The 12242-nt window shown below is 39.4% G+C and overlaps 1 protein-coding gene across 1 annotated transcript in view; it reads left to right on the top strand.

Moving 5' to 3' along the window:
* LOC140465909 (proto-oncogene Wnt-3) overlaps positions 1 to 12242 on the top strand; it is a 122033-nt gene that overhangs the window by 94535 nt on the left and 15256 nt on the right. The gene's annotated exons all lie outside the window — the stretch shown is intronic.

The raw sequence follows: 12242 nt of genomic DNA, 5'->3' as shown, positions 1-12242 counted from the left end.
TGCTTTAGCTGTTTATGAACATAGTCCTTTGTTCAGCATCATTTGGTTGAATCCTTCTTTCTGGGTGCTGTTCCTGGACAGCTTTTCTACATTTCTATCAAATCAGGGTTGAGTCTTGGTTTGATGGAGGTGAGTTTAATAGGGGATGCCCTTGATCATGAGGTGGCAGACTATGGTTGAACATAGCTGATGGCTCACAACACCTCACGGATGCCCAGTTTTCAGCTGCGAGATTTGTTCTCAATCTATCCCATTTGGCAGAGTGGTAGTGCCATATGCCACGATGGTTAGTGTTTGCAGTGTGAAGATGAGGTAGTGTCTCTGCAGGATCCTGTTGTGGTCACACTCCAATACTGGCTTGGTTAAATGTGTCTGTAACAGATGGCTTTGTGAGGACCAGGTTTTTCTCTCTCTTTGGTGCCATCACCACATGTTGCAGACTCCCTCAGGATTTGGACAACTTGGAAAGTTGTGTTACTCTTGGTGATGGACATTGAAGACCCCCATCCAGAGTATATTCTGCCCTTTGCCATCCTCAGTGCTTCTTCCAAGTTATGTTCGACAGGGAGGTGTACTGATTCATTAGTTGGTGAAGGGAGGGGTTGTACCCCCAGTGACATCCTGCTACATTCAATTTTATTCTTATTTAATTTTTCCATAGTAGTTTGATTAAACTGATCTATACAATGTATTTAGATTTCCAAAAGACATCGGATAAGGTGCCACATAAAATGTTAATGCACAAGTTAAGAGCTCTTGGTGTTGGGGCTGATATATTAGCATACATTAACAGGAAGTCAGGATAATTGGGTCATTTTATGGTAGCTGAACAATAATTAGTGGAGTTTTGAAGGAGTAGTGCTGGAACCTTAACTACTTCCAATCCATATCAAAGATTTGGATGAAATGCCAAAGTATATTTTAGCCAACTTTTTTTGACAATACAAAGTAAGGTAGGAAGACCATTTGTGAGGATTATACAAAGTATCTGCAAAGGAATGTAGGTAGGCTGACTGACTGAATGAAAGATCAACAGATGGAGTATAACTTAGGAAATGTGAGATTATCCACTTCAGTAGGAAAACTATAAAAGATATTAGATGCTGCAATATATGAATCATTCTGATGTTGTACAGAATCACAAAATATCAGCATGGAGATAAAGCAAGTGACGAGGGAGGTCAATGAAATGTTGGCTTTTATTGCAATGGGAATATAATACAAGTCTCACTGCAATTGTACAGTTTACTGTTGAGAACCCATCTTGAGTTTTGGTTACTTTACTTTAGGGAAGGCCATACCTGCACTGGAAACAATTCAGAAAATACTCACCAAGGTCATTCCTGGGATGATGAGATTGCCGCAAGTGGAAAGGTTCAGCAGGCTGGGTGTATACCCATTGAATTTTAGAAGATGGATAAGTGATCTTACTGTAAAGATAAGATCCCAAGGGGACTTGAAGGCTTGTTGCCAAGACGATGTTGTCTCATATGGAAAAATCGAGAACTAGGGCACAGTTTCAAAATAAGGGGTTCTCTCATTGAAGGTGGAGAGGAGCAGCAAGTTTCATCTCTCAGAGGATCATTTGTGTGGGGAATTCTTTACCTCAGAGAGCAGTGGAGACTGGATCAGTGCTATTAATGAATGATTTATTGGAATAGTTCAGAGAAGAGTTAAGGGTCAACTACATTCCTATGGGCATGGAGTAATATATAGACTCAACTGGTTTCTTTATACATCCACAGAATATAGTGAACAAATTGAATGAATTTTAGGTACAATTTAACTTGGAGAATATGACACAATAGTCATTGTTGACACAGCCTTGTAGAGCTTTATAAAATCAGGATGGGCATAAATAAGGTGAATAACAACGGTTTTTCCCCTAGGTTGGGGGAGTTTAAAGTAGGGGGCATATCTTTAAGAGGAGAAAGACTTAAAAGCGAACTGAGGGCCAACTTTTTCACACAAAGGGTGGATCCTATGTGGAATCAACTGCCAGAGGAAGTGGTAGATGCAGGTAAAGTTACAATATTTAAAGACATTTGGATAGATAATGAATATGAATGGTTTAGAGGGTTATGGGCTAAATACAGGCAAGTCAGACTAGTTTAGTTTGAGAAACTTGGTTGGCAAGGACGATTTGGACTGAAGGGTATGTTTCCATGCTGTATGACTGTGTGACATGGCTACAGATGGTCGTGACTGGGAACTAAATATCTGAGGGCTATAATGTCTACAGGAATGGCAGAGAAATGGTAGAGACAGACTAAGCAGCCAAGGATAAAATCACTTCAAGAAGAAGTGATAAGAATAAAATGTAACAAGAGATTAGGAAGTGGTAAAAGCTTTGTGGCTATAATTCAGAAACAGAAAAATATTTAAGACTGTAGTATTGCTGAACAAAGACACGTTTTGTCAAAGCATTTTATCCAGCATTCCAAGATATTTTGCAAGAATATCAGTTTTAAGAACAAAATGGTTATGATTGCTTATTATTGACTGGTGCATTCTCCATGACAGTGCCTCTACCAGGAAGAGTCCCAAGCTTTTGGCGCTGTCTTTTTCTGTAGTATAATGATGGTAGATCTATTAAATTGGTATTCTTGCGAATTGTCCTGACAGGTACATGATGAAAAGCTTTGACAAAATGTGTCTTTGTCAGCAGTACTCAAGTTTTCTATGACTAAATGACAACTTAAGACTCCAGTTGGATTTATGTACAAGCCTCTTGGTGACACAAAATGACTGACTGTATAACTTCAGAGATGTATGACAGGCAATTTTTCTTTTGTTTGTGCATTTTACCTTTCAGATGGGATGAGCAGATTTGCACATGTCAACTTTCTTCAGTGTAATTGACAGATTTTTTGCAACAATATGTCATAGAACATAGAACATAGAACATTACAGTGCAGTACAGGCCCTTTAGCCCTCGATGTTGCACCGACTTGTGGAACCAATCTGAAGCCCATCTATCCTACACTATTTCATTCTCATCCATATGCCTATCCAATACCATTTAAATGCTCTTTAAGTTGGTGAGTCTACTACTGTTGCAAGCAAAGCATTCCATGCCCCTACTATTTTCTGAGCAAAGAAACTACCTCTAACATCTGAGCCATATCTATCACCCCTCAATTAAAGCTATGTCCCATCATGCTAGCCATTGCCATCCAAAGAAAAAGGCTCTCACTGTCCAAACTATCTAACCCTCTGATTATCTTATATGTCTCAATTAAGTCACCTCTCAACCTTCTTCTCTCTAACAAAAATAGCCTCAAGTCACTCAGATTTTCCTCGTAAGACCTTCCATTCATACCAGCCACCATCCTAGTAAATCTCCTCTGTGTCCTTTGCAAAGCTTCCACATCCTTCCTATAATGTGGTGACCAGAACTGTTCGCAATACTTAAAATGAGTTTTGTATGGCTGCAGCATGATCTCATGGCTCTGAAACTAAATTCCTCCACCAATGTAACCTAGCACACCTTATGCCTTCTTAAGAATCCTATTAACCTGGGTGGTAACTTTCAAGGATCTATGCACATGGACACCGAGTTCTCTCTGCTCATCCACACTACCGTGAATCTTACCATTAGCCCAGTACTCTGCACTCCTGTTACTCCTTCCAAAGTGAATCACCTCACACTTTTCTGCATTAAACTCCATTCGCCACCTCTCAGCCCAGCTCTGCAGCTTATCTTTGTCTCTCTGTAACTGCCAACATTCTTCATCACTATCCACAACTCTAACAACCTTAGTAACATCTGCAAATTTACTAACCCATCCTTCTATGCCCTTATCCAGGTCATTTATAAAAATGATAACAACAGTGGACCCAAAACAGATCGCTGTACTTCCCCACTAAGTAACTGTAGTCCAGGATGAATATTTCCCGTCACTACTGCCTTTTTTTCAGCTTTCAGCCAGCCAATTTCTGATCATCCTCAATCCCATGCCTCTATATTTTGTGCAATAGCCTGCCATGGGGAATCTTTACAAGTGCCTTACTGAAATCCATATACACCACATCAACTGCTTTACCCTCATCCACCTGTTTGGTCACCTTCTCAAAGAACTCAATAAGGTTTGTGAGGCACAACCTACCCTTCACAAAACCGTGTTGACTATCCCTGATCAAATTATTCCTTTCCAGATGATTATAAATCCTATCTCTTATAACCCTTTCCAACACTTTACCCACAATTGAAGTAAGGCTCCAGGGCTATCACGACCAGGGTTATCTCTCCTCCCCTTCTTGAACAAGCGAACAATATTTGCTCTCCTCCAGTCTTCTGGCACCATTCCTGTAGACAATGATGACATAAAGATCAAAGCCAAAGGTTCGGCAAACTCCTCCCTGGTTTCCCAGAGAATCCTAGGATAAATCCTATCTGGCTCAGGGGACATATCTATTTTTACACTTTCCAGAACTGTTAACACCTCAATCCTATCTAGTCTAGTAGCCTGTATCTCACTAATCTAGTCTAGTAGCCTGTATCTCACTAATCTAGTCTAGTAGCCTGTATCTCACTAATCTAGTCTAGTAGCCTTCTCTCAGTATATCATGAGCCAATGAGAGAGGCTATAATATTAGATTCATTAACAAGAAATGAAGCAAATTTAGAAAAATATGATTGCATTCAACGTAGTGTTTGAAAGAGAGAAACATGAAAAATTATGAATTTAGGTAAGGATGACTTCAGTGGGTTGAGATAGAGACTGTCCAGAGAAACTGGGCAAATGTTTTCATGAACAAAACAAGAGAAATCCAGGAGCAGGTGTATAGGAATGAACATCAGGTAATATCGAACCAGTTTAAACTCCTGAAGGGAAAAACCTCAACTTAACAAGCAGTAGAAAGGAATATAAAAGAAATGCTACATCAAAATACAAAAAAAAGCATAGGTCTAAGCAAATGAAAATATATAATGAGCAGCAAAAGGTGACAAAATAGATAGCGAGAGCAACAATAGATAAAGTGTATAAAAAGAAACTGACAAGGGATCTCAAACTCAATACAAAATATTGCTACAATTAGATTAGGAAAATGAGGCTATCGAAAGCAATACGAGTGACTTGAAAACAGATGACGGGTGTTATCAGTGAAACTAAGGAAATGGAAGACATACTGAATAATCATTTTATTCTGGTCATCCTGCTATAGGAAGGATATTCTTAAATTGGGAGAGGGTTCAGACAAGATGTTGCCAGGAATTGAAGGTTTGAGTTATAAAAATAGGATGGTACTTTTTTCACTGGCGCGTAGGAGGTATATAAAATCATGAGGGGCACAGTTAAGCTGACTAGCAAGGGTCTTTTCCCTAGGATGGGAGCAGGTTCAAAGCTGGGGGTAGCTTTTTAAGGTGAGATGAGCAAGATTTAAAAAGGAAATGAAGGGCAACCGTTTTGCACAAAGAGTGGTTCGTGTGTGGAATGAATTGCCAGATGATGTGATGGATGCAGGTACAGTTACAACATTTAGAAGACATTTGGATAAGTACCTGAATAGGAAAGGTTTGAAGGAAAATGGTCCAAATGCAGGAAAATTAGACTAGTTTAGTTTGGGAATATGGTCAGTGTGAACTAGTTGGACTGAAGGGTCTGTTTCCATGTTGCATGACTCTGTAAACATAACATCAGAATTAAAGAAATAAGCGCAGGGGTAGACTATCTGACCCCTCGAGCCTGGTCCACCATTCAGTAAGATCATGGCTAATCTTTTCGTGGACTCAGCTTCACTTACCCACTCACTCACCGTGACCCTTAATTCCTTTACTGTTCAAAAAGCTATCCTTGCTTTAAAAACATTCAGCAAGGTAGCCTCAACAGCAGGGAATCCCACAGATTCCCAACCCTTTGGGTGAAGAAGTCCTCCTAAATCTGTTCCCCCTTATTTTGAGGCTATGCCCCCTTGTTCTAGTTTCATCTGCCATGAGGAATAACCTCCCTGCTTCTACCTTATCTATCCCCTTCACATTTTATACGTTTCTATCAGATCCCCCTCTCATTCTTCTAAAGTCCAAAGAGTATAGTCCCAGTCTACTCAATCTGTACTTGTAAGCCAACCCTCTCAACTTCAGAATCAACCTAGTGAACCTCCTCCACCCATTCTCCAAAGCTGATACATCCTTTCTCAAGTAAGGAGAACAAAACTGGACACTGTCATCCAGGTATGACCTCACCAGCACCCTATACAGCTGCAGCATAACCTCCTTGTCTTTAAACTCCATCCCTCTAGTAATGAAGTCCAATATTCCATTTGCCTTTTTAATTACCTGCTGCACCTGCAAACCAACTATTTGTGATTCATGCACAAGGACACCCACGTCCCTCTGCATTGTACTATGTGACTCTATGAATCTATTAATCTGGCTTTGTCTTGGATGATGTTAAACTTCTTGAGTGTTTTGGAACTGCTCTTAGTAGTTACAGACTTAGTAAGTGCAGACTATTATGCCTTCATGGATAGGCTTTGGGGACACAGGTAAGTAACTCAATAGAATTTCCAACTTATGCTTGTATGCACAGTATTTATATGACTGGTGCAGTTTGGCTTCTGGTCAACTGACCTTTAACGACCAGAGCCATTTTTCTTTGGGCTGGGTAAGATTCCAACTCGTGGAGAGTTTTCCCTCTGGTTCCTGTTGACTTTAGTTTTACTTACGGTCCTTGATGCCACACATCCAATGTTACCTCGATGTCAAGGGCACTCAGTCTTATTCTCAGGAACTTAGCTTTTTTTGTCTATGCTTAAACAGAGATTGTCATGAGGTCAGGGGCCAACTGCCACAATACATACCCAGGAGGGGGTGGGAGGGGGGGAAATGGAAGTCCAAGACATTGGCCTTAAGTTAGGATTCAGTGAGTATAACGTTGTCAGACTGTTAACTTAATAGTCTGAAGAACAGCTCTCTCAGTATTGGCCTCAGCTCCCAGATATTAGTGAGGAGGACTTTCCCTCACTTAGACATCCTTGTATCACAGAATGGCTGATCATTTGATCACCATGTGACTCAGGATGTGGTCATCATCCCTTTGACATGACACAGTCAATGGAGTTACAGCTGACTTAAGACCACATCATTGCTGGGTCTGCCTGTGTGCTGGTGTACTTCCGGAAGCTCTCTATCTCATCCATTCGGCTGCTTTTCCTCCAAGTAACAGTGGGTAAAAATTGAGAAGTACTAACTTTTGGCTGTGAAGGGTTCTCCTGAGCTCATTGCTATATAAACGCAAAACGTTCTTTTGTAGAACATTTTCAAATCCCGTTCTGGCAACCAAATCTCACTTCTGGCCTACGTCCAACTTGTACCTTTCAATTCCCTCCTGATTCCGATCTCACAAAGCATGTTTGCACAGAGCAGTGAAACAGAAGGGACACCTCTGTCAACAACCAAGTCAATGTTTATGCTTTGGAGGTGGGGCTGCAAGGATATATAAAGGTCCAATTATTGTAAACGTAATATTACATTTCACTTCTCACTTTCACATTCCAACAGATTATAGAAATTGCCTGCCTCATTTTCAATGAAGAAACAGTTTCAAGCACTGACACCATAAATCTATCTGCATCTTTTATTCCCAAAAGAGAAATGCAAATATACAGCACTCTATTATTTACTGTTCATCATCTTGTCTGTCATTGAAAAACTGCAAGATAAGGAAGACCAGTAGATCCATTCTCAGAAACATATTGAGGCTACATTAGCAGCAGCCCCAAAATATAATGAAGAAACCACCCTCCAGACTGCTTAATATTGTTGTATGAACAATCTGTATCACTACTCAACATGTATCTGTTTTCTGTACTATTTCTTAATATAAGGTAGATTTTTCTGTCACTATCCTCTTTCATGATAGGGATCTACAGGATTTGCTGGGTCTGGTGGGGGGAAGGAAAACCACTTAGTAGTTAGATGAGAAGAGGCTGCTGTCTTAATCAAGATGTTTATTGTATGATAGCTACTGTGTGCAAGTTACACTGATGTGATAGATGTAGTTACAGAGACTATGAGGAAGACCCAAATGGTAGGTGCCAGTCCTTTGAGATCCTGAGCTGTTCTCCACTAAGCCCATATAACGTTATCATAATGCACGGTGCTTAAAGCATTAGAATCCGGGAACTGTTATGATGCAGAAAGATGCCATTCAGCCCATCGTGCCTGGACTGGCTATCTAGGTGTCTTCACCAAATACCAAACTCCTGCCATTTCCTCTAGCCCTTCACATTGATTTGATTTAAATTATCATCCAATACCTTCATGAGTGCCCCAATTGAACCACCTATATCATACTTCCAGGACAATCTACTCCAGACCCTGATTTTTTTCATTTGCCTCACATTTGATTCGTTTGAAAATTCTTTAAAATTATGTCCTCTGGTTCCTGATCCTTTTATAAGCAAGGACAGCTTTTTCACTATTCAGGTTCTGGATTAAAGAAACTCTGTCCTGATCCTTCATGACCTTGAAAACCTCTAACGAACTTCTCTCTAAGGAAAAAGTCCCAACATCTCCAATCTTTCCTGGAACCATTCTCCTGAATCTCTTGTGCACACTGTTCAATATCTTCATACCCTTGCCCAGTGAGTTTCCCATAATTGTACATGGTACTCTAGCTGAGGTCTACATTAGTATTTGTCTGCATTTGTATTTTAGTTTTGGGTTGATGCCAACTTTAAATTTGTTCCCTATGTACCAAGGCCTAAATCATTTCCATACATCAGGCAAAGAAAGGTTCCAAAGCCAACCAGGGGAAAGTCTTTTACAAACATTCTTTCAGCCCAAAATGTATCCATTAACCATTACTCTTTGTTTCCCATCGTTCGGCCAATTTAGCGTCCATGCCGCTACTGCCCCTTTTCTTTCATGACTTAAAACTTTCCTCGTAAGACTGTCATATGATACAGTATAGACATCCTTTTGTAAATCTATGGACATCACATCAACAGCATTGCTCTCATCAATCCTCTCGGTTACTTCTTTATAAATCTCCAAGTTAATTCAACGTGATTTGCCAAATCAACTCACATTTTTCCTGAAATTATTAAATTCATTCTGAATAACTGTTGGTAAACCTCATCATTAACCATTTCAGATTCTTATGCCTTAATGCAACATTTTTCCACATTTTTTTTTCATAACCAATATTTGCACATGTGTAATTATTTTGTTCATTTACTTCATCTCCCTGCCCTGACATAATAAATTCAAGGGGTCTAGAGATTTAGATATTCTGCCAGAACATGTTCTCTTCGGATTTTTAGATTGGTTAGTCTCTGGGTTACCACCAGACTGTTGAACTTGACTCCATTCGTGACAATGTGAGGTCTGAAAGCCCCTTTATATTGGAGGACCATTTATCATTACAGATTTCTTTTGCAGAGGGTATTTTTCCAGTTAAAACAGGCAATCATTTTTTGTGCTTTCCTCATTCTCTGAACAGACAGCTTCTCTTGACCTGATTCTAAATCATTGGACATTGGGTGGTCCCTTCTCAGGCATGGCTTCCTTGCAGTTATATGTACCACAGCTTCAGCTGACTTTATTTTCAGTCTGTGGGTCAGTCTGTGCTGAAGTGTGTAGGCTCTTCACATTAACTTGTTGCTTAACTTGGGCAGTGTTATTCACTCTCTGTGATTGTAGCATTGTGAAAACAATATGTCCTTTCCTTGTGTGTACTATTTGAAGATTGTTTTCTGCTTGGCATGATCTCTGTCACTAATACTGACAATTCTTCCAGGAAAGATAAGTGAAGGAAATTAATTCTCTGTTTGAATTTGCATCTTTTGAATCACCTCAGCATCTAACATAAGACTTAAGTCAGTCAGAACTGCTTGTTACCAAGCTGTGTCACAAACCAATTTACTCAGTTAACTCAAATGTTGTATGCTACTCATTGGCTATGTGTTTGCTTGTGTTTTGTCATAAGTCTTTCTGATTCTTGCAATCCCATCATTGAAGTCTCTTCATTGTTGATAGCATGGTAAAACGTTCTGCTAATCCAGTATTGTCACAGGTCTCCATCTTGCTTACAGCATGAAACATATTTCTTCTGGCAAAATAAATAACCTCAACAGATTTTGTCTTCGACTCCAGTTCCACCATGAGTTGAGGGGAACTTATGAAATCTTCGACTGGTTGTCCTTTTTCCTGTTGTTCCATGAGTGGCTGTAGTTAGAACATTTGTTTCTTGATTTTAACAAGTTTGATTCCTTTTTCCAATTGAAAAAGATTGAGGTCAAGACACAACGACATATACAAGAGCGAGAATTCTTCATTGTAAAGTGAATATAAGTTATTTGATATCTGTTGCCCCATGTATTGGAGAGTTGTTTGTAGCACACCTTTGATCTTAATTGCTGTTACTGTCTGCTGTAAAATGGCTTTCTTCAAACATGGTACACTTGTGACACTCATTCCTGTATCAAGCTTAAAATTAGTGAGTTCCCCCTCGACATAGATAAACTCTTGTCAAAAAGCTAGATCTGGATCATCTATTTTTCATTTTCTTGTATTATTGCCTGTTCTACCTCAGTAATTTTTTTGTGTGAGTAAGCATTTGACGTAATGTTGCTCTGTGATTGTGACACGCTTCAGCATATTTTCTGAAAATGGCATGTTGGTTTGCAGATGAATCATTTATTTTTGATTAATTGGATAGTGATTGGGCTTGTGTGGTTTCCTTGTTTAACAGTGCAGTCAGTGACTGTTCATTCCTGGTGTCTCTTCTCACTGTACCCTACACTGTACTGCTATCTCATGGGGGTCATAAGAACTGTACCATAAGAATGGAATGGATTCTGCTATTGTACTGTGATAAGATTGGATTTTCCTCTTAGGACTGATTTGTCTTGCTTCTGGATTTCTGCTTTGCTCACTACCTGAATAGCTTTCTCTGGAGTCACATCTGCTTTTGACTATAACAAATCTGAAAGATACTCATCAGCAATTCCAAAAACAACTCTGTGTTTAATGATTTCTCCAGAGTCACATGTTTTTACTAGTCTGTACACAACATGAGTGGAATTATCAATAGATTTTCCAGGGAATTTTCTATTAAATTTTGCTCCTTGTTTATTGTTTCAGTGCTTAAATTAATTGTCAGTCTTTCAATACATTTTCAGATGTATCTGTTACTTCTTCTATACCTTACTGAGCTAAAATGACATCAGCTTTGCTGATACAGAAGTATATTGACTTGCTCAGCTTCTGACTTAGTATCCAATTTGAAAGTTGTTCTGTATTTTGGGAATTGTACTTTTCAGGGTGTCCAATACAGTATTCTATTTGGCCATTTTCTGAACTTAAATCTTGCTGGCAATATCATTTCTGCTGTTATGTAGTTTCCTTGCTTGAATTACATTTAATGTTGCTGCTTTACCCAACTGCATTGGTGGGTTTCCAATGTTTCTGCAATCAAAATGGAGGATTCCCACCTTTTCGGATTGAAATGGCGGGTTTGAGCGTTTTTTACAACTTCATGAATGAATTCCCCAATTAAACCATCCCTGTTTCCATAATGGCTTTACTGAATGACTGCTGCTGCCTGTACCTTTAATAACTGATTCCTGTTCTTTGTGCTCAGTTTCAAGAAACAATTTTGCTATTCACAACTTTATAAGATGAATCCCTTTGCCAGGTTTTTCTAGATGATTTCCACTGATCACGGTTGGAATACATATTTCCTGTCTTCATTGCAATTTAATTAATCAATCTTCGTCTTTTCTGCAGTCTCAACAGTCTGCTGTCCTCCTTTTCTGTTGGACCTTGTCTGGTTACAATTCTAAAAGGCTCGTTTATTGCTTTAAGTCTGGCCCTGTGACATTGTCAAGTCTGGGACCTTATTTTAAATAGCTGTTGTAGTCATGATTTCCCTTACTGTACCCATGCCTCATGATGTCTGCATGTTACAGTGGTGATGCTCAAGTTGAGTTGCATGAATTTCTCTTACTTTTCTCTTTCCCAGCTAGTAGATTTTAAAAAATAGATTTCCCTTGCCCATTAGGAATTTTAAATTTACTCACAGTGCCTCTGATGTCCGTTTATTGTGTTACTGACTCTGGACTGCTCTTGCTGATCACTTGCATTCCTTGCAATCTGAGACTTGAAATGATACTCTAGTTCCCTGGGTCTTCTCCTGCTCTGCATTTCTTACCAGATCTGAAATGCTTTTACCATTGAGTGTAGATTCTGCCTTGTTGAAGCTTGCCATGAGTTTCTCCTCTGATTAGTTTGT

This window comes from Chiloscyllium punctatum, chromosome 42, assembly GCF_047496795.1.
Source record: "Chiloscyllium punctatum isolate Juve2018m chromosome 42, sChiPun1.3, whole genome shotgun sequence".
Lineage (NCBI taxonomy): Eukaryota > Metazoa > Chordata > Chondrichthyes > Orectolobiformes > Hemiscylliidae > Chiloscyllium > Chiloscyllium punctatum.
The sequence above is the reverse complement of the archived record's forward strand: the minus strand, read 5'-3'. Positions and strand labels throughout refer to the sequence as shown.